This window comes from Osmia lignaria, chromosome 9, assembly GCF_051020975.1.
Source record: "Osmia lignaria lignaria isolate PbOS001 chromosome 9, iyOsmLign1, whole genome shotgun sequence".
Taxonomy (NCBI): Eukaryota; Metazoa; Arthropoda; class Insecta; order Hymenoptera; family Megachilidae; genus Osmia; species Osmia lignaria.
The window spans coordinates 765278-789149 of NC_135040.1; the positions used below are offsets into that span (position 1 = coordinate 765278).

At 42.1% G+C, this 23872-nt stretch overlaps 2 long non-coding RNA genes across 2 annotated transcripts; one reads left to right on the plus strand and one right to left on the minus strand.

The window, feature by feature from the left end:
* Positions 1-7888: 7888 nt before the first annotated feature.
* Positions 7889-10311, plus strand: LOC143305655 (uncharacterized). Its single transcript, XR_013062722.1, has 3 exons — positions 7889-9252; positions 9329-9524; positions 9599-10311. It is a non-coding gene; the product is annotated as an uncharacterized LOC143305655 (long non-coding RNA).
* Positions 10312-21561: 11250 nt separating this feature from the next.
* On the minus strand, positions 21562-22427 carry LOC143305684 (uncharacterized). The gene is made up of 4 exons (XR_013062776.1): positions 22381-22427; positions 22221-22290; positions 21780-21872; positions 21562-21690 (listed from the first exon to the last, which is right to left on the minus strand). It is a non-coding gene; the product is annotated as an uncharacterized LOC143305684 (long non-coding RNA).
* Between the last annotated feature and the right edge of the window lie 1445 nt (positions 22428-23872).

Genomic DNA, 23872 nt, shown 5'->3' on the forward strand with positions numbered 1-23872 from the left:
GGAGGCTATCAAGGATACGGTCCATACTAGGGAGGGGATAGGCGTCTTTTTTGGTGACTTTGTTAACGTCACGGTAGTCTATGCAAAATCTATAGGAGCCATTGGGTTTGGGGATTAGGACAGGGCGGCTGCACCAAGCGCTAGAGGAGGGTTCAATTATGCCTGCCTGGAGCATAGAATCGACTTCCTTTTGTGCAGCCTCTAAAACGCGGGGAGCCATACGGCGGGGGCGTTGTTTTATAGGAGGGTGACCTTGAACGTCGATGGAATGGGTGACGAGAGGGGTGGTTCCTAAGGTGCTGGATGGGGGTGGAATGAGGTGGTCAAGCAGGGTTCGAACTCCCGAGATTTCCTCGGGACTTGCTTCGGAGAGCCCTGCGCAGGCGGGATTCATGGGAAAGGGGTGGGTTACGGATTCGGGGTAAAAGGGGTGACGAGGTCCATTCGGGGTCCGCCACGACCTTAGATCTCCGTCGATGGTTACTCCAAATCGAGTGATAAAGTCCATTCCCAGGACGACCTCATACCCCAATGACTCGCTTGCGCGGAGGGGGAGGTTATGGATTTCGTCATCGATCTGGATCGCGACGGTGACTTCTCCGAGGATTCTCTCTGTCACGTTGTTGGCTAGGATCATGCAGGCTTGGGAGGGGGTCAGGTGGGATGCAAATAGTTGAGCGATTCTGGGACCTGCATAAGAATGGGTTGCGCCTGTATCTAGGAGGGCTTGGAAGAGGTATTTCCCGTGTTGCACGGGGAGGAAAATGCGATTATCGCCTGGGTAGGGTTCTGTACGGGACTCTGCCGAGGGGGGTTTCGTTGGGGTGGGGATAGGGGCGGTTGGAAGGAATGTTGGTGTATGTCCCACACGGGATCCGGGATGGTGGATCTGTGGTTTCGGGGAGGTTGCGTCGACCCTTACCGCCGACCTCCGCGTGCGTTTCCCGACAAGCAATTCGGGCACTCCGGTGCGATTACGTCGAACGTTCCGCACCGGAAGCAGAATTTCCTCCTCGGCCGTTGGCAAGAGCCAAACCAGTGTCCCGTTTGGCCACAGTTCCAACATTGGCCGGGGGGAGAGGATTGGTCTGGTGGAGCAGCGTTGCGAGGAGGTGGTTGTCGGGGACCGGAAGTCGCTTGGGCATAGGAAGTAGGGCGGTTGGGGGTCGCTGTTTGTGTGGATGTGGGGATTTGATAACCGGCTGGAGGTGGGACCCTAGGAAGGGACATCAAGCTGGGGATTTCTGTAATCGTAAGGGGAGGAGGAGGTGTGGGGGGACGATATGGGGCGGAAGATCGGGGTATATTGGAATCCTGCGGAAGATAAGGATTTCCTCGGGACGGCTGTGGCGCGGTAGGAGGGGCCCGTGGCCCATGGAGCGGCCGTCGGGTTCTTGGGGGTGTGTTGGGAGGGGTTGTAGGTCTAGGAGGGGAATTGCGAGATTTAGGACGGTTCGAGGATGACGGGACGGTCTCTGCCGCCGCCGCCAGCTTGGATTTACTACCTTTCGGTGGTACGTACCCGCATTCAGGGATAAGGGATGTTTCCGCTGGTGGTGGTTCCCGATAGTCGCGGGTGTGCCGCTGGGCCTCGTCTACCCAGGCACCTAGTTTAAGGAGGTCTCGGAAGGATTGGGGAGGGTGGAAATCGACGACGTATTTGTATCGGGGGTGAAGGTTTCGTTTCGCGATGGCCAGTCGCTCGCACTCGGGAATGGGAGGTTCGGCGCGAGCAAACATCATTTGTAATTTCCGTAAGTACTCCGCCAGGGTTTCTTGTCCTCCCTGGGTACGCGTAATTATGTCCCACCATAACCGGTCCTGATAGTTTGTCGGCACGAATTGGAGGCGGAAATCTTCTAGAAACTCCTCGTAGGTCGTCCAACACCCGGCTTGCCCGCGCGCCCAAACCCGCGCGGAACCCGTGAGGACGAAAGGGATTACCCTCAACATCTCGTCCTCCGTGATCCCATTCCCGCTTGCATACTCCGCCAGGGTTTCAAGGAACCCCTCTCCGTCCTCCCCGGGATCGCCCGCGAAGGAGACCCGCCACTTCCGGAAAAGCTCGGAAGCGCGACAATCTCCCGCCCCTCGCCGGGAACCCCGGGACTCGCTGGCTGAGGGGTGGAAGGGGTTCGTGCGGGATAGGGAGGTTTGGACGCGCGGTGGGGGTGGCAATGATGGGCAAGGGAGAGGGAGTGGGCCAGGCGGGTAGTTTGATGGGTTCGGCAGGGAGTAAGTGAAATTTCGAGTGTCTTGGCTCGGGGCTGGAATATGGTTAGACCACCGGGACGAGTGGGGAATTGGAGGCTCAGGGACACGGAAGGGGATACGGGTGCTACTCAAGGAGGGTGGGATAACTCCTTGGTCATGACGATATGCATGGGAAGAATCTGAAGAGCGGGAGAAGGGATCACGGGACGGGAATTGGGGAGATTGTATTGCGGGAGGATTATCAAAAGGGTTGTTTTGGGGGTTGGAGGGGATTTGAGGTGCAAGGTTCGAGCGTCCTTCGACCGGCGCCGGCGCGAACGCTACCCGGTCGCGCCGTTGGTCGTTATTAGGGGACTGGTCAAGGTCGATCAGCAGAGTCGGTGCCGGGATCGGATGAGAGATGGAGGTGATAGTGGTGGTAGTGGTCGCCGGGGTGGCCGTGGAGGCCATTGTGGCGGGATTGGGGATATAGGAGGTGTGCGGTAATTCGGGGAAAGAATCGGGGGAGATTCCAAAGGTGGGTGGGTCGGTTCCCTCGCCAGGTTCGTCACCTGGGTCTGGAGGGGAATCCGGGGAAGGTTCGGGAGGAGGATCGTCGGCGGAGGGGGCTACCCACGCCGAGGAAAGGGTGAACGGGAGACTCTCACCTGCAGTGTCGTTCGTCATGTCCCAGGGCGCAGCGTCCGGGCCATGGACACGACGGACCTCCGCCCTTAAATAGCGGTCGCGAAGGTCGTCCAGAGTACCATACAAATTTAAATGCGCGTGGTCCATCAATCTTATCAATTCTATAATTTGTAAATCGCCGATATGCGCCCGCATCTGGCGGGCCTCGACCGAATCCATACTCGCGGTTTCGGTAATACTCTCCGCGGAGTGACGATAATATCAAAAAAAACGGGGGAGAAAAACCAAAAAAAAGTTTAAGGATCCTGAAAGAAAAGAGGGAATGCGATGGGAAGAGAACAAGCAGTTCAATACAACAGTTTCCGGCTTTATTGCAAAATCGGGAAAACCCAGTATGCGATGGTCGATAATAAAAAAAAAGGGGAACTGAAAAAAAAGAAAATCCAAAATCGATAGAGGCTCGATAGAGTGCTCACGGTCGGCAAAGGCACGACCGGGTCCTCGATATCGGCAAACCGCGAGCAATAACTTTTGAATTTGGGAGGGCACACAAGAGAAATATATTTTCGGCACAGATAGTAATTCGGTTTCGCAAATTTCAACAATAGGACGGTTAGGTCGAAAACGGCGCACGTGTCGGTTACGGAGTGTTTATTGTTCTCTAGGACGCTCGAGGATCCGATTTCAAACACTACGCCGCGTTCGACCGTCGACACTTGGAAAAAAAACGGCAACAAGAGGCTCTCGGCAACGGTTATCTTCTGCGTCGTAATTTCGGGAATGTTCGGTCTTTAACGGCGGAATCACGAAGAAATTTTCTCAAACGCGAGAGTTTATGAACCTTTTATTATTTTCCTGACCCCACGTTGGGCGCCAAATTTGTGACCCTCTTCGGGGGTTCACTCTATACGGAATTTCCTTTCGCCGACTTTACTCTACGATTTTCTCTCTTTCTCACAAACGTTGAGCGCCAGCCACTCGCTGTGGCGATTTGAATCAAAAAAGGGGAAAAGGGGGGTGATTGGGGGTATCTTACAGGGGATGGGTCTCGGGGCACTTACGTCCGTACAATACTTCGCGGGGGAGTACGCAAGGAGGATTAGTGTGGGAAGGGAAATCTCTAGGGTCGGGAGGGGTTCGCAGGAAAGTTCGTCTACGTTACGCGAATGAGGAAAACTTTGTGTTTGGAAAATAAAAGGGGGACTCGCCCCTATGTCGACCAATGCGCGGGCGGAGAAGGTAGCCGTTGCCTCGATCTCGCTAATACAATAATTACGATAAGGGACTCACCCAAAACTTCTCGCTCTCTCTCTTACTCTCTCTCTACCGCTTTCCAAAATCTTTCTATTGCTTCCCAAAATCTCTCTATCACTCGCAACGCTAGCCTCGGGCTCAAGTGACGGTTCGCCGTCGCTGCTGCGACGACGAAACCGTCGCGGGATGGTTTTGGGGAGGGGATGGGACTAGGAAGGGGGCCTCTTCCGGCAACGGGATAAATCGATTATCGATCTTCGATACACCGGTGCTCGGGGTCGATGGGGCTGGCGGATATCCCGCGATGACGGGTGGGCTGAGGTCTTCGGGCTCGGCGACAGATGGCTCCGGGTGAACGTTTTGCATCAGTTGGGCAGCTTCGTCTATTTCTTCGGAGTCCCATGTTGCTCCGTTTCCTTGGAGGAAGGGTAGGGGTCTGTCGCCGGCCTCGTAGCTCCTTCTGCGGGTATTCCTCGTACGTCTTCCGTCGCCTACATCGGCCCGCCACCGGTGAGCAGGGGGGAAAGGGTTAGGTGAGGGAAGGGTTACGGGTGGTTTTGGGGTGGAATTGTAAAATGGGAAAAGCGCAGCGATTGTAACGGGGGGCACGGGTGTCACCACGTTACAACGTATAGAGGAAAGTCTCCTCTATCTTTTGACATAAACCTGAACTGCCTCGCATTTTTATCCGACTTCGAAAAGGAGGAGGATACTCAATTCGATGTGTATGTATTTTTTTTTTTTTGTTTTTTTTATGTATGTTCACCGATTACGCCGAGACGGATGGACCAATCGGAACGAAACCTTTTGCATCTGGTAGAGTATGTCTCCCGATTGATCCCGTTAAAAAAACATTTTGCATTTTTTCATTGTTAATGATCTTTTTGCAAAAAACGTAATGCTTGACTTATATCTTTCACCGATTACCGCGAGACGAATGGACCAATCGAATAAAAAATTTTGCATCTTGTAGAGTATATTTCCCGATTGGTCTCGCAAAAAAATGTTTGTATTTTTTCATTCCTAACGACTTATGTTCCAAAAAACGTAATACTTCATTTACGTCTTCTGGCGTTTATGCTGCGGGGAATGCAGCGATTGCGATGAAACCTTTCACATTTAGTAGGAGGTATATCCGCGATGATATCACTTGCAAAAATTTATTGAATTTGTTAATAACTACTGTTATAGCAAAAAATCTACGCCTTCATGTTACTCTGCAAGGAATGTATCGTTCGCGATGAAACCTTTCATATTTGGTAGGAATTACAGGGTGTCAGGTGTTACGTGCGGAGCAGGCGTAGTGGTAGGTGACTAGTCTGCGGATTGATATGATCCGACGCAACGCTTAAATACCTTCTTTGTGAAGGTAAGATATTATAGGATTCGGATTCGGTCTAGAGTTATACAAGCCTCTCGCTCGTTGGACACAAGGTTTGGGAAATACGCACTAAGTAATTATCGAGATTGAATAAATAACTATTATATATTTTGCCAAAAGAAACGAAGTATGAAAATATAATGGGCATTCAAAAGATATTACAATTTTCTTTAATTACTGAGGACAGAGTATCCAGTTTTTTAATCGCACTCACCGGATATTTAGATGAACAGAAACGGTTAACGAGTTCGATCCTTCGCTCCTTTCTCTCTCTCTTCTCTCGACGCACGAATGATGATACAATGTTCTTGACAAGATGAAACTATGACTCTACACTAACAATAAATCTAAATATTTTACATTAACAGTTTTAATTACAAATGATTTGAAAACTTGAGTCTTATTAACGAGAAAACTGAGTCTTTTCGCGTGACACTTGATTCTCACGAAACTCTGCTCGACGTATTCTGCAATACTAGATGTTTCTCGGACAGAAAGACCGCGCACCTCGCGACTGTATGGGCGTCTGTATGGCTATTGTCCGTAACTGGTTTTTTATGAAGGCCGAAAATGCTGATTTCGCATGATTAAGGAAAGAGTTCAGTAGTATACTGACCTGTTGGAATGTCTATGCGTTGCACATAATTTTTGACGCAGCGTTTCGAGAAGAAGAGAGAATTTGTTGACGCTGGTGACTCTAAGGAGGTCAGTCAATGAACCGATTTCCTGATTGCTAACGCTTTTGCAACTTGAAATTGGAGAGAATGGAATTTCCTTTGTCGGGACGTAACACAGGCGACTACCTCGACAGCCGTAGAGGGATGATTGCTAAGGGGATTTTAAACAACTTTTTTCTTTGCCAAATTGTTAGTTAAGGCTTGGTTTGCGAGTTAATAACAAAAAACACCGACCAATCCGAGCGCGGATAGAGCGCAGTCCCAGGGACTGCAGTGTCGGGTACGAAAACCGGGCCTGACGTTGGTCGCGAACGAACGGCTTGGCACCCCGTTGGCATAGCACAATAAAAAAACTGAACTGGTAGAACATTTTTAGTCGCTGTTTAGAATGAATATGGAACCTAATCTCTTATTGCCTGTCATAATGTAAAAATGGAAATTCTAAGGATTTTAAACAACAAATAAAAATGTTTGAAGTGGTATAATTAATAAACGTTTGAATTGAAGGCTACACTAATGATGCAAAATTTGAAAACAAGTTAAATGAAACTTACCCATTCGTTTCTAAATAAACTTGCTATGCTGAAAGCAAATAATTCCCACTAGATCACTGTGTCGATTCTGGACATTCGATGAGCAAACACCTCGCCTATTATTCACACCTAACGAGGGGAACTACCCAAGTGTTACGCTCACTTATTAATGAAACTTTGCCACCTTGTAGAGCTCGTCGCCCTGAACACGCCTATACCCCCTTTTGGGGGCAGACGGCTAATTGTTTAAAAGATATTAACAATTAAAGTTAGTTACTACTTACATTGAGAAGCATGACAAACTAACACATATAAATGCTTAGCTCCGCGGTAAAACGCTTGACTCACAATCTAACTGTCCACGGTTCAAGTCCCATGGTTCCGAACTTTTTTTTTCTTTTTCTTTTTAATGATAATTTGTCTCTTTTTGAATAACTATTACAACTGTGCTATAATCATTGCATTTATTAATAGGTAATTAATTACATGTGCTGAAATTTTTATAGAATTTAAGTTATCTTTTCTATCCAATACGTACATTAACACCCTTACCGGATTCAGAATTTACACGCGTTTATTTGTTATTATTTGTTTTTACAAGTTCAATTTATTTAATTATATTTATTTAGTTACATTCATTTATACTACTGTGCAAATTTATAATTTATATTTACAACATTAGAAGAAGACGCAGAAGACATTAGTGAAGAATCCAAAACAATAGGACAGAAATTATATTCGTATTTTATGGAAATTAATTGTGTGTGTATAATAACAAATAAACGCTAGTAAATTTTGAATGCGGTAAGGGTGTTAATGTACGCATTGGATAGAAAAGATAACTTAAATTCTATAAAAATTTCAGCACATGTAATTAATTACCTATTAATAAATGCAATGATTATAGCACAGTTGTAATAGTTATTCAAAAAGAGACAAATTATCATTAAAAAGAAAAAGAAAAAAAAAGTTCGGAACCATGGACTTGAACCGTGGACAGTTAGATTGTGAGTCAAGCGTTTTACCAAATGCGTCTTACTAAGCATTTATGTGTGTTAGTTTGTCATGCTTCTCAATGTAAGTAGTAACTAACTTTAATTGTTAATATCTTTTAAACAATTAGCCGTCTGCCCCCAAAAGGGGGTATAGGCGTGTTCAGGGCGACGAGCTCTACAAGGTGGCAAAGTTTCATTAATAAGTGAGCGTAACACTTGGGTAGTTCCCCTCGTAAGTGCAATAAATGAGAGGAGTTCACTGGCCCGATCATGAAAACTGCTATTCTACCGAACGTGTTTCCTCGATTCCCAGTGACAATAATCTGCTTTCAGCGTAGTAGGTTAATTTATGAACGAATGCGAAAGTTTCATTTATATTGTTTTCAAATTTTTCATCATCAACGTGGCTTCCAATTCAAACGTTTATTAATTATTCCATTTCAATCATTTTCATTTGTTGTTTAGAATGCTTAGAATTTCATTTTTTACATTATGATGGGCGACAAGAGATTAGGTTCCGTATTCATTTTAAACAACGACTAAAAATGTTCTACAATAAATGCTCTGTAATTTATTCTTTACCTCACCCTTCCCCATACTTCATTAATGTAATATAATATAAAAATAAAAATTATATAACCATTATTAATGTAATTTATTTTGCCCGACCTTTCCCAATAATCATACTTCATATACTATTATATAAAGAGACAGCGTTTGTTTGTATGTACAGAAAAATTTCAAAAACTACTTACCCGATTGATACCAAATTTTAACAGTAGCTTTCTTGCCTTCTCTGAAGTGACATAGGCTAAATTATTTTAATAAACTGTGGATACTATCACATTAAATTCTGCTTATCCGTGTGCGATCGTGACAACGTACGCGTTATGTAGTATGGGGTCGCCGCTTTTCTACTGTTTCTGCAGGCAGCAATACCTACCTTTCTGAATTACTAGAGATTGATCACCAAAAAATAATACAACAATTATTACTTCAAATTCTCGAAGTTTTTATTTATGAGAGCGGCGAAGCTGCGAATACATGAAGGCTTGGTATTTACTAACTCGCACGTGTTCCGCTGATCATGTGTTTTCCAAGTATCTTTATACGCATGCAGGGTTTCGAGTTCTTGCAATCCTTTTAAATTCATATCGATTCCGAGTTGTTACAAACATGTAAGATATCCGGCAGATTATTCTCAGAATGTATCGGCTGTTTTCATTGTTAGAAATGGAGGTAGATGTTTCCTCTTTGCTTTATAAACGCATCAACGCGGAGTTTTCGTTATTTACCATGGAGAAGTTTACTAATTTACAAATACTTGCATTGGAGGCGTTCATCTCCTCTCAGCGTAAGTAGTTCTTCGATAATTACTTTTAGTGCGTAGATTTTATTTGTTTTTAATTCGTTTTTTGTTAACAGCCTCTGCCCGGCGATCAATGGGATACATATACAAAAAAGACCTCTTAAATATTCGGCGGGAGCGGGTGGAGAAGAGACGAAAAATGGAAACAATATGGGCGGAAGCTGATTTGAATTTGCGGCAGGTGTTCCGGGAGTAGTTGGATGTGAGTTACTTGTCCGTTTTTTGTTTTATTAAATTTTTACTATGTATTAATGGATATTTTATTTTATCTGTCATAGCCTGATGTTGGTGTGGGACGAAAGTTGGAATTCGAATCATGAAGATGTTCGATATTCGATTTGAGGGCTCTGTTTGGAGAGGAAATGGATGAGGGCCCTATTTGGGGAGATATTGATGTGTATCACCATGTCTATCATACACGGAAAATTTAAGTGGTCAATAAATGCAATCCGATGCCGGTTGGAGGAGATTGATGTGAGTTGCCCGTCCGTTTATGTTTTTAATTTATTAGATTTTACCTAATGCGAATTTTATTTTGTCTGTTATAGCCTCCACCTCCCAGCGAATTGTATATTATGTATTAAATATTATCTTTCTTGTATTCTTGTATTATGTATTATATTTATTGTATTAAAAAGTATTCAAAATGATCAATATAATTTATTCTTAGACCAACCTCTCCCCTGTAATAAAAGTAAATACAGAATAAAGCCGAAAAATTATTTATTCATATAATCTGTATAATTACAAACATTTTTAAATATAGATTACAAAATATTGTTCGCTCCTATTCATGAATTGTGCGTAGAATCAAACCCCAACCACTTGACGAAAACTTTATTTCCCTTTCGTTGTAGAACCTTCTCCACTAAGTATACATCGTGATTTTTTACTTTTTGTAGCTCATATTCGTAGAACGGTTGTTTTTGCATATCTTGCAAGAGATATGTTACAGAATTTGTTCGTTGAATTTTAATAATTGTGAAAATTTCAGTTGTCCAATTCGGTGTTGCATCTTTGCGAATAAGGTATTGTATTTACTTACTTGGCCGGGGTTGCAATGTTTATGTTAGAATATACGGACGATAAGAGTATGTCCGCATGTTCCGGTGTTACGTCGACGGGACGCATTCTAATCGTACGATGCCTTCTATTGTTATAATCTGAACCCGCGTCGGTAAGACGGTTGTCCACGCGTAGCTTCCATTAAGCGTAAACTTTTTCCACATTTCGTTTTTCAACGTCCTATTCCAACGTTCTATTATCGATGCTTTCATTACACTGTGCGTAGAGTAATGATTTATATCGTATTCTTTCATAAGATTTCGGAATTCTGTATTATAAAATTCCTTTTAAAAAACGTTTAAAAATGCATTCGTAACGTTTTTTCCATTTTTCGTTTTCACTGCTACGGCCCAAGCGTATTTAGATAAGACATCGATGACGGTGAGTATGTAATTGTGGCCATTGTTGATTCGCGCATACTGTCGCATCTCTACGAGATCCGCTTGCCAGAGATCATCGTAACCCCGCACAATGACTCGTCTACGTCTAAAGTTGCGTCTCGCTGGCGCGTGCAACTCGTTGACCAGCTGCATCTTCTCATCTGTGATATGATTGCTCTTCACCTTCTTCATGTTTGTAAACTAACATCATGCTTTCAATTGTCAATTTATAATCAACCCGGCTTCTCGAAGTTCTTCGATTATAGAAACGATCTCGTTGTCATGCCCCGCATGTCCTGCGGATTTCGAGGATACGAGAAGACGTAATCTATCGACAAGCTCGTTTGGGTCATTCCAGTGCACGTAGTCCACCGCGTTATCGTTAGCCACCATATCGAACGGTATCAGATTACCTCCACGCCGCTCGTTCTTAAGCAATTTTGCAATGATATATTTATACTTGTAACCCTTGTTACTTTTCACAAGCCCCGACGAGATATGGCTGCGTCTATGAGCGTTCGACGACTTTAATATTTCCGCGTATTTGTGTAAATCAGCATCGTTGTACAAGGTGTCATCAGGCATTCTCATAAATAGTAATTCGTACAAACCAGTTGTTCCTCTGTACCTCACTCCATTAATAATCTCATCGTCGTTTTTGTTTACGTCGAAAACTGAACTTCCAAGCATTAATTTGTTGCATTGTACGTATACTCCATACACGTCATCTATCTTCTTCTCACGATCGGTAAAGAGTAACTGAATGTATTTAGCTGCCAACGGTCTCAAATTTTCCTTGAAATGGCTACGTATGTTTTCGCTAGGCTTGTCCAAAATTCGCTGCATAGAAACATTAAGATTCTCGTCGCTGTCGCCGTACGTTTCGACGACATGTATCGATTCTTCACGATAAAAATTGGAACGATCTTTCGTCACATCCACTGTCTGTTCACTCGAAGATGTACCAGGTTCGGAATAAATGCGTGCTCTTGCAGTTTGTGCGCTTTGAGGGTTAAGAAAAGAAGTTGACATCAATTTTTGCGATTCTTTAATATTCAAAGTTGGGAATGCCGACTCGGATTTTATAGATCGTGTCTGAATGTGGCGATTCCGTTGACATATCCTCGATAATTCATTCCAGCAGTTCTACCACGGGTCTCAACCGTTTTTCGATGACTCTCCCCTCGTCGATGCTGTCCGATTTGAGAGCTCTGCGTTTTTGCGTATAGTATCGCTTGTTTTAGCTATAGCATTCGCAACTTTATTCGATTCTTTAATATTACTATTATCCATTGCAAAGAGAAGACGTCTACTCGCTAAGTGTTCTATCGAAGGACTAAATGTTTCAGAAAACGGCAAATTCGTTAAATCCTTTTCTGTAACGGCCACGTTCCATCGAGCTGTCCTTGTCGATTATTACGAAACCATATTTCTGTTCCCAACACCGTGCACACAATTTACGAAAATTTTCGTACCGCAGTTATCAAATTTGGTGATATGTCTATTGAGCCTATTTTTTTTATCCGTTTGTAATGCAAATATTACATATCGCGGTTTTTCTAATTGCGTAGCTGCTTTAATGCTCCATGTATGTTTAGTGGTTGCTTGTAATATTGGATACTCGTATAAGTCCCAGGAACGGTAACTCATATGTTGGTAGACCAACCATTTGATAACGATAACCCTACGAACTCACTGCCGGATATCCCACCATTCTATACCAATAATTCGTTGAACTCTATGCCGGATGTCCCACCATCCAATTCCGCGATCTCCGACTCATCAGCGATAGTCTTGCCTCCGTTCTCACGCATTAAAAGCCAGAGTCATCCTCCCCCACTAAGCGAAGAAGACACATATATATATCGTGACAATAGGTCAGGACAGAGAATTAAAGATTCAACCACCAAGCGAAGTACTTGTGTTGTTCCATTGCGTATTTCTTATTCATGTAAATTGCGTTAGTTGAGTTCGGCGTGTCATTGAGAACAATTCGAATAAACTTTTATACTTTAAAAGCGATCGTTCTTCACCCGGATGCCAACACATAATTATCGTTTGACCGTTTTCAAGTGTTACGTCCCACCTTAAGGGTGGTTATTTTATTGTTACTACGTTCTTTGGGTTCTGCCGATTAAAACGCTAAAGCGTATCTTGACCTTCCTCGCGGGTAGTATAGGATACAGGATGGAGCGTTCAGTAATTGTAGATACACATATATGGATCTTCAATATACAGGGTGTTCGACAACAGGTGGGCAATATTTCAAGGGGTGATTAAGGGGAGAGATCAAAATAAGACGAAAATCAAGAATAACGAAATAGCGTTTACGGCTTTGTTTTCCACTTATTAACGTTTAAAAGTTCGAGTAAAAAGCGCCAGAAACCTACAATCCGCTCAGCACCGACGACCGAACGTCAGGTCAGCAGGGGTCGGTACAGTCATAATCAAGAATCGTTGAATGGTAGAAACCTTCCTCGTGCTACTCTGTTTCTCGGTACTGCAGTATTCGGTTTCGATTCTTGGTTATGACTGTACCGACCCCTACCGACGTGACGTTCGGTCGTCGGTGCTGAGCGAATTGCAGGTTTCTGGCGCTTTTTACTCGAATTTTTAAACGTTAATAACTGGAAAACAAGATTCTTGATTTTCGTCTTATTTTGATCCCTAGAATCACCCCTTAAAATATTGCCCACCTGTTGTCAAACACCCTGTATATATGTTCTGTCTCTGTAGTTACATACCCTTCGCTGACTTCAGGTGTTGTGCGTCACTCGTTCGTTCTCGTATCACTCGCTGGTCATTCACACTAGAGGTCTTGTTTTACACTTACTTCGCGTTTCAACTCAACCTTGCAGGTACAAGCGGTTGGTGGTGGTCCTGCACAGCACACGGGTGCACTCCTGGACTTGATCCAATTATGGGTCTGTTATCTCAGACCACGGCGATACACTCGTGTTGAACCGTCGGCCGAGCACGTCGTCGATGATCTTCCTGGTTTCGAGTAGCCTTACACGCGGATCTACTGCGGGTCACGAACGGACAGAACTTCGGTCTCTGCTATACGCTATCACGGAACTGGCGTACTTGCGTTGCGCCGATAACTTATACTCCCAAAAGGGGAGTAGGTCACGCTCCTTGCTTGCGAAAAACTGCAAGCAAAGGGTTTTCGCCATCGCATTCCGCGAGTTCCCCGATTTCGTATCGCGAGCGTCGCTAAGCGAGAAAACGCTGATGTTTCGCGGATTCCAGAGCAAGACCTCCTTGGAATGGCGAAAGACGAAAATGGGTCATAACTAGGAACGTAACACAAGCATACGCAACAATGAAAGTTTGTGTCTTTCTTCGAGCGTGACATGTGGCATCCTCCACTGTACTTTGTATAGTTGCAGCGTGTATTTTGCACCATCTGTTCCAAAAACAGCGTTTTTGTCGTCTCGCGATCGAATCAGAATCAATTCGTGATGCACATTAATCACTATTCGTTTGTAATCTTCGCAGAAACCGAGCAGCATATTTAGAGGAACACAAAAGTCAAAGCAGCCTCCTGCATTGGGTATGTCTATCCAACCAGCGTTTTCAAGCATTTTTGATCTTGCCGTTTTCAACGATACTCCATTTTTTATCATAGTTGTTATTCCAACGTTTTTACAACGATCGATCTCCACGCCGTTTAATTCATATCGAATTTCATCAAACATAAATGCTGCGCAATTCATTTCTAGTCCAACTGAAGTTCCTGCAACATTGTCATCGTTGAGAAGGAGTCTTCCCTCGACGTAAAGGTAACTCTCACTAGGAAACGTGTACAAATCTTGTTGTTGAATGTGTAACGTCCCAGAATAGGTACGTCACTGCACCGACGTATAGGGAGAGCGGTTCCCTCAGAAGGCGACTCGTAATGTAGTAATAGAGATTATAGGTTCGTGTGGTACGCGGTTAAGGAGTAAAATCCAAACAGTAATGTGCTATTTATTCAAGTAAGCTAGATAACTAAATATGGTTTCTCAAGATATATAGAAAAATAATAACGTTAATATTACAATGTGTACGGGCTAGATAAGAAATACAATAAGAAAGTACAATGAGTACGTCCTAGATGAAAAATACAGTAGAAAATATATATTAGTATTAGTACGCGGCTTAGACTATGGATACAGCCAACACTGTTCATCAGTAATTTGTACGGTATCCTTAGACACGAGCGGACGCTAGCCTACAGGTCGCAATCGGTTTCTGGTCTAGTCAGAGCTATGTTAGTATAGCCCATTTCAAGGAGCTCCGCTCCTCGCTAACTCTTTATACTTGAGTGTGGACTCAGTACTAACATCTGGTTAACACGTTGCGGACCATGAGTAGGGTGTCCACAGATCCGAGTCTCGTACGTCGCTACTGAAAAGATAAGGATTATCTTACTCTTGCGCTCTATCTTTTCCTCTACTGCCAAAGTGGTGTCTGTATTCGACCGAAGTCGGAGACGATCTGATCTTTCACTGCGTGGAACGCCTCTATTTATAGTCAGATTTTGCTGACCAAGCGCTTTTTTTCTACATAGAATTCCTTTCGATTTCTGGAATTCCCCAGCACGTGTCTCCCGAGCACCCCTACTCCCTAATCTACGCGGTCTCCCTATTCTAAGATTTCCCCCTACCGTGAGATCCTTGGGGTTCCGCTGGCGCATACGTGGTCGCACGTCGATCAATTATCGATAAGTTGATTTATCGACCGATTCACCGACTAGACATTTATCGACTTACTGACTGTACTGAATTATCCACAAAATACTAAACGAAAACTATTTTATCACTACATAAATATAATACAAACTAAATTAAACATTTCTTATAAACTTAAACTAAAATTGATTACTATAATAAAAATTAAATTAAACATTTCTATAAACTTAAACTAAAATTAATATAACATTATTAAAAAAATACAAAACAAAAGGTGTTGGCTTCTTCTAGCGGGACGTTACAAATGGGAATTCGTATTTCGTCATTGTTTCCGAATGTTGTGTTGGCGTATGGGCTGTAACTATGTAATTCGATCTTTGTAATTCGGTCGTCAGAAATCGGTAAACTGGCAATGTTCAATGGATCCATGATTTTCGTTTCTTAATCACAAAACCCAACGATTGCAGAAATTGCGCGTTTTCGTCGCTCAATTCTTGCGATGTGTTCAGTTTGGAGATATTGTCCTTACTAAATGATAGTAAAGGAATGTTGAAGTTCTGGTTCCATCCATTTTCTAACGATCCTTTTAGCAACTCGTTCAACGAGGTGCCCAATAATGCATTCAGTGGATTGTTGATCGGTTGAGTTTTATCATCTGTGTACAACAGCATTATTTCTAGTAATGTTTGGCATAAGTGCTGCTTGTTCTCTAGAAAGGCTATTAAATGAACGGACATTTAACATTAAACGGGCCGTTCGCGTCGTCGGAGCGTTCGATGATGTGCTCTTGCGATGTGTCCGATTTGGATATATTCCCTCTACTCAATGATTGTATAATTGTTATCGTTTTTTACATCATTATCCTTACTGCAGCTGTTGCATCTGTCGTAAAATGTTCAGCATGCCGTTTGAGCCGTTCGAGCCCTTCAACAAGCCATTCATTATTATGTTTATATTCATGTTATTTTTTACACCGCCTAATATGAAGCCTAACTGTCACTTCTTCTCCACGGAAATTTATCAGATTATCGTTTTGATCGGTAATGCGTATACTAAGGTGATCAATGGCTCTCACGATAACTGGAAGATAAATGACGTTCATAGGACTTTCCGAAATTTTATATCCTGGTGGCACGCGCGGTGAAAACTCATGAATGGTATGCACACATTGACCGTTGCTATACGCACCAGTCGTAATATTTATTTATTTATTCATTCAATAAACGGGCAAAGCCCTTTATAATACATTGTGGTAACAAAAGTAAGTAATACAAGCGAAAAGTGTCAGTTGAAATATGATATTTACAGAGGTAAAATGTAGAATAAGAAAAGAAAAAAAAAGAAAAAAAAGGTATCGTAAACTCCAGCTCGTAGTAATATCTTAATAGTATACAAGCAACGTAATCGTAAACATGCGCATGTATACGAAGTATAGACGCGTCGAGCTAATGAATGAGAAGAGTATGTAGTGAATCGTGTTGTAATGATGAGGTTAAATAGACATGTATAGTGCAAGAAGAAACGACAGAAACATTAGTGTACATTCATAGTGCAGGAAGTACTAAATTCAAGTACTGTTAATGCATAAGAGGTTACGCAGCTTATTTTTGGTTATGGGTAGACACGGCACGTGACCTCTCCGATTCGGGACGTCGGTATTACAGCAGTTTTTTCGTTGGGCCTGGTGGAGCTACTTGCGTGGTCTGTTACGAATTTGAAAGGTTTAATTCACGATCTAGGAAGGCAACAGCGCCTCAAGTATTTTTACAAACACATTCAAACGCTCATCTCGCCAGAGGCATCGCGACGATCCGCCTGAAGAACGAAAGCGAAACATTGGCGCGTGGTTATAGTGAGATGTAGAGTGATCATGCTATCCTTCTTTCAACCTAAATGATAGAATTGTCCCGTTCCGGTAAATTCTGACTGACTGAACGCGTGGATTTTATATAGCGCACCGTAGCACCCCTCGCTGAGGAAAAATATATGCCTACTCTGAACAACCGAAGGGCCGTGCAATCTGAGAATTTTTTTAGAAAAAGTTATTAGCTTCTTTAAATAAATGTTTTTTAATTCATAAAAGCATACAGGGTGCGTCACACAATTGGGACGGAGTATATCTTGAATTTGGTAAGAGATAGGAAAAAGCTGTTCATGTAAAAGTTCAATGGTATGATAATGTTTATTTTTCTATGACTTCATTTTCTTCGTGAATGCAACGATGCACTAAAAAATGCAGATGCACTTTTTGTTTAAATAGAATTGCATTTCTTTCTTTACTCGTATCAACTCCTTGGAAAATTCTGGATAAAAAAGTAGTATTAGAACTAATAAATGTAGGGGCCTCGGCTCCTTCTCCCCTTCTCTCCCCTCGCTACTATTCCCTCTCACTATTACCTATCACCTATATCTAACAGTATAATGTTTAAAAAACTAATATTTCGTGAGATATCTCATATTTTTCATAAGTCATACCATTGTAACCTTACTATTTGAGGGTCCGAGCTTTCTCTACTTAACAGGCACGAGAAGGTCAGTAAGTATCGGAAGAAACGGATGGCAAGAAGTGGTCGAGTTTTGATGTCGTGTCGAAACGTGCAGCTTACGTGGGATGTTTTGATAATAACTAGGCCGATATTTCTTTCACGTTTATACCGCGACAACAACAAGGCCGTTAGCAAGGTTGGCCGCATATAAGAAGTCCCGAAATTCCTTCCTAGGTTGAATACACGCGATTAACGGAGCAATACATAAACATTTCATCAGTCGTTTCTATTGAATTTAAATAGTACAATGTGCGAACGGTTAACGTTCGCAAAATCCCCCCAAATATTTATGCTTGTGTTTCTTCTAGCTATTCGGTTAAACTTAAGGGTCGTTGCGTTTTACGATCGTTAAAAGACGCTCAATCCGCGCGTATCTTACAAGAGTGCACGAAATCGGGTCAGTAGGTTTTTTGGAGCTACAGGACCGTATTCGACACTGGCTGTGGGACGGTGGTCTCGATGCACCAGAAGAGAAGGAAGGCACACCTTGAAACGTGTGGGTTCCGGCTCTTTGGACTTCTCAACACACCCAAGTAACGATCGTGTTCCACCATGCACTGCTTGGTTTTTCGCGTTGGATCGGGCTTCCAAATTGCAGTAAATACTGCCCGAACTCAGGAGTGAGTGAATAATGGGTTCGAGGGTATGTGGGCCTGAGAACCCGTTATCACCACTGGCTTTGTTCGATCGAAACTCGTTGATACATGAGAGAGAAAAGAGGCACCCGACAGTGTGAAGTGAGTCTTTCTTCTCAGATCTTCGAATCTACGAGAATCTGGAAGTTATATTCGTTTCGTGGGTAATCCTGGCTAGTTCTCCAGATTGCAGCCAATGCTGCCCGAACTCAGGGGTGAGTGAATAATGAGTTCAAGGTATCGTGGACCTGAGAACCCGTTATCATCACTGGCTTTGCTCGGACGGCACTTGTTAGTACACGAGGTGGGAGAGGTACTCCTTTGAAGATGAGCAGGTCTCGTTCCTCGGACCTTCAAATGCACGTAACCTGGAGAGTGTCCCTACTGGCCTCTGATGCCCCGGACATCGGGTTTCCGAATTCCGAATTTATAATTCCAACGTTTAGCAGTGCCGTGGTACAGTTTAGACCACCGACTCCTCAATTTGAGGCGCGAGCAATAACCGCGAATACTAGCCGTTTTACTAAGTACCCGAAAGTCAGTTTGACTCGAACTATGTTCCGTGTTTCGCTAAGTGAATTACGTGCTTCTAAATGCGTGTCGCCTAGTCGACCGTAGGGATCAGAGTGATCACTCATCGATCGACACGCCGGTCCCCAAATTACCTGTGTTCTAGTGGGGATAGCACGCACGCGCCTAACGCGGTTGTCGCTAATTCCCACTCTTATAGGGCTAAGAGTAGGGATTTCTGGCAACGTGTGACTCAGATCTTATGTATGTAACCGAAAGGGATCTGTACGGTTACACCATTCAACTTTTACATCAATAGCTTTTTCCTATCTCTTACCAAAAAGATATACAGTAAAAGCTGGATATATGCAACAAAAGTTTGGCTGGATATATGCAACATCGCTATCCCCTCCACTTGGGGGGACCCCCCTAAGCCGAACCGAGCCGCTCGGCGAGGAAACCGTGTAATATGATCCGACCGTAATATCGGTGTGACTAATACTAATTGAACGATAAAACTTTTTCTTAATGAAACTTTTACTAACGCATTTGTGAGATTTTTCTGATTAAAATGGTACCAAACACGATATGGTTTGAATTATATTTATTTATTAAAATAATAATAAAACTGTACATATGTATAAGGCAGGCCGTACACCAAAGATACATCAAACACGCAACATGCAACATGCAACACATCGCATGTTGCGTACGAACGTAGAATAGGTGTCGCGGCACGGTACAAACGATTTGTACGAACGTATAATAGGTAACGCGGCACGGTACAAACGATTTGTACGGACACAGAATCGATACCAAGACTGGATATATGCAACATTAAATGCCCAGAATCGACACCTCGGCTGGATATATGCAACGTTTAAATGCCCAGAATCGACACCTCGGCTGGATATATGCAACGTTTAAATGCCCAGAATGGACACCTCGGCTGGATATATGCAACGTTTGAAACCCGAGCCGACACCGCAACTGGTTTTCATTTCCAATCGTCCTTTGTTTTTCGCCAACTTTTAACATCAATTTGAGCAAGTAATTATAATTCAAACTATATCGTGTTTGGTATCACTTTAATCACAAAAATCTCACCAATGCGCTAGTACAAGTTTCATTAAAAAAAAGTAAAAAATAAAAAAGTTTTTTGATTCAATTAGTATTAGTCACACCGATACGTTTCGGCTCTTTCCTTTGATCATCGGACCTCTCTCTTTCTGCCACTGTCTGTCCTTTTCTACGTTCACGCTTGGCTGCTCGTCGCGTGTAACCCGAGATTCGACACCTCGACTGGATATATGCAACGTCTGGGTCCCAATGTTTGTTGCATATATCCAGCTTTTACTGTATTTCGTTCCAATTGTGTGACGCTTTTATTTCCAGAAACGTATAGTAACTTTGTTTTTCGAAACTAATAAAAAATACAAAGGAGTGTTAGTCAATATTCTGAGTTAATGCAAATAATTTAAATAAATAAATATCTCATATACAACTTATGTATGTAAACAGTTGCAGAATTATTGCAAAGAGGAGGTATATTCTTCTTTTGTTATACCTCCTCTTTGAGCGAGGTTTGTTATGGGGCGCTGTGAAAAGTCCAGGCGGGCGTCAGTTAAAACTTAGCGAAAAGGGACGATCTCAACATTCAGAATGAGAGAAGGACAGCATGATTGTCGTGCGTCTCACTCAGCGTTCCGGCGTTGTTGCCTTTTTCGCTTGCCTTCGCTGACACAGTCGAGTGACGTAATCAAGCTAACGCCTGATTTTGGCTACGTTTCCAAATCGACAGCCTTCTTAGTTAGACGCCACCTTATAACTACTAGCTGAACTGAATTTGTCACGTGACTTGCTCTGTATTATCCACAAAATAGCGGAACTGGTCTGTAGGAATGCTTTTACGGGATTCGATTTTTCGTCCTTGCATGAAAATATTTGGGGCTGGGTGAGGAGTTATTCGAAAGAGCAAGGTCCAATGCACACCGCTCAACTCATGTTTCAGTGGGATTATGTTGGCGTTTAGTAATATAAGCGTCCAAAGTAGAGGTAAAGAATCGACAAAATGCAGTCGCGGAATCGAAGCATTTTTAAGCCACTAAAAGAGTGCTGTGATTGAAATCATGAGTTGAGCGGTCTAATCACAATCCTTATCTGCAAATTAAGATCTATTTTGTCTTCATTTGTTGCGAAATAAGGACGAATAACGGATGCCCGTAAAAGCATTTCCACAGACCAGTTTCGCCATTTTGTGGATAATACAGAGCAAGTTATGAGACAAATTTAGTTTTGCTAGGGGATACAAGGTGGCGTATAAGGAGAACGTCTGCTAACGTGGAATCATGGCAAAAGACAAGCATTAGCTTCATGTAAAAGCATTAATTCGGTTTATGCCTACATTTCTTCGTGAATACGTGTTCTAATTTGGTTAGTAAATATATTCGCAAGCAAGGAATATAATTTGTAACCAGTGTCCTTATACTTGTTGCCAATTTAAAAAAAAAATTTGTTTTGAATATGTATTTATTTTACTTATTTTACTTTATGTTTTTTATTACCAATACTTATGTTTTTGTTTTTTAAATACACCTATACATATATTAAAAATTTATGTACTGATAATATTATATTTACTTATATTATAATTAGGGTATGGGTAGAATGTACAACAAACAAACCATAGTACTCTTTTTTTATTTAAAAATTATAACTGGATTATTCTTTTCGCCGTATCTTCCTCCCCATCCATTTTTTCCACCCCTTCCTCCTCTTCCTTCTCTGCTATACTTTAACCTTTTAATCTCTTTTTTTAGATCTGCGATCTGTAAGATGAAACATAATCATAATTATTATAGTACTCATATGGTGTTGATTCCACGCTGAGAAATCGCAATTATACGTATATACTTACTTCTTTTTTGTATTGTGCTGGTGATTTTTTCACCTCTATTTCTTCTCTAATTTTGGTCTCCGCCAACGAGGTGCTTCTTCTGTTTATTTGTTCCTAAACATGCGTATAGTAAATAAACTTCATATTTCATACAGTAAGGAAGACACAAATGTGTAGTGATAGGCTATAAAAATTAATTCACTACAATATGTATTTTTATCGTTTTAAAAAATAACAATTTGTCGAAATCGTGAAAAAAAATAGTGAAAAAAAATTTAAAATATGTGTTTCGTAAATTAAGATAAGTTATGTGTATGCTAAAAATTTCATCGAGATCGGTAAGTAATTAAAATTTCCGAAAATCGCGACTTTTTATCTAACAATAAGAACATAACTAATCGCAATTCACACAATACATAGAAGAATAAAAGTCATAGAGATAGTGAGCGTGAAGGTACTTACGTGATTCTTATCTCCATTTTCTTCTTCTAAGTTCTTTTGGCTCTCGGCCGTCGTATAATCCATTTTTTCCCTAAAAATATGCACAGTAAATAATAATATAAACTTCTGATTTCATACAATAAGGAAGACACGAATGTATGTGCGTCTTGAAGGTACTTACCATCTTGGCTTTCTGATGCTCTCTCTCTGATTTTCTTTTTTTTCCCGCACAACGGTGAACACGCGCAAAAAAGCAATAGAGTTTTCAATAGAGTTTTCATTTGTTGTATATATTTAGAACTTTTGAATTATTTCATTGTTACACATTATTGTGCTAATTGTGTGAATGTTGGCGAAATTCCCCAAATTCTCGCAGGACGACGAAGTTGGCAACGAAAATACTTCGTTCGTGCGTCGCTACCGACAGCGGCAGCACCTCTGGGGCCCTCTTTGTCCACGCGGTCTCTTCTCGGCGCCGGAACCGGCACGATCGACGCCATGATCGATTCTTGTTCTTCTTGTTTGTACGCTCAACATGATAGCACGTGCTTCTGACCACACGAGTTACAGGCAAGCTACGCCATTTTGAATACGCGACTCAGTGTTTTTCGCAGTTCACGAGCGTTTTATGTATCTTACGCATTATTATTTGTACATAGTGTAAATAAACTGTAATATTAATCTATAAGGTGCGTGTTTCTTTCTCCGACCTCGCAGGCTACGCAATTCTCATACAGTGAATATGGAACGAAAAGAAGAAAGTGAAAATGCAAGAGGCAAAAGGCATTTGAAAGGGAATAAGAAAAATCGGAGTTACACGCAAAGCGTGTATCTAAAAATAAAAAGCGGCAAGAAAGGTAAGTTACGTTTTATATTATAGATTTGCATGAAGTCAGTAGTTTGCGATCCAGTAATATCATGGTATTTTATAATATGTAATACAATATTACATATTCCCTTCTCTCATTCTCTCCCTTGTTTCATTTTTTATGTTGGAGCTCTCCTTGGCGCGTTCGGCGCCTACCATGATGGCGCGTACCATCGACTCAAGGGATCGTTACGATTCCCATACATATATCAAAGGGCTCATCCCGTATAATATAAATAAATAAATAAGTTATTAACATTTGAAACTTTATATTGTTCCTCTTATAATGTCGCACAATAACTTGTCGCAACAATAAACTTGACCGATTTGCTGATATGACTCAAAGGTGTCGGACTACCCGTCGCGATCAAGCTATCAGCTGCGATCAAGGTACTCGAACATTTGAACGGTTCGGTTTCTTTCTCTCTCTCTCTCTCTCTCGCATGCACACTGGCCTCATTCGTTCAACTTCACACTTATTCGGTTGCGGTAACTTTTGAACAGTCCTACCTTCCGTAATAAGCAATTGTTATTGCTACGTGTGTATATGTAGCTAATAAATGAAACTACCTGCATGCGACGCACAGTGGTGCAAAATCCTCAAAACGTGGCAAAAACTCGATGTTCATGGAAATGGTATTTTAAAAAATTGATATAGCAATATTAAAATACAACGATCGTAGATTACAATATAAGTTATAAAAAAAAAATGGCATTAAAAACAACTGCGTTATATGTTGTTTTAGAAAAATGTTTCTTTCCGGTTTTTGTTGTTTTTATTTTTAATCCTTGAAGTTTTTAAATA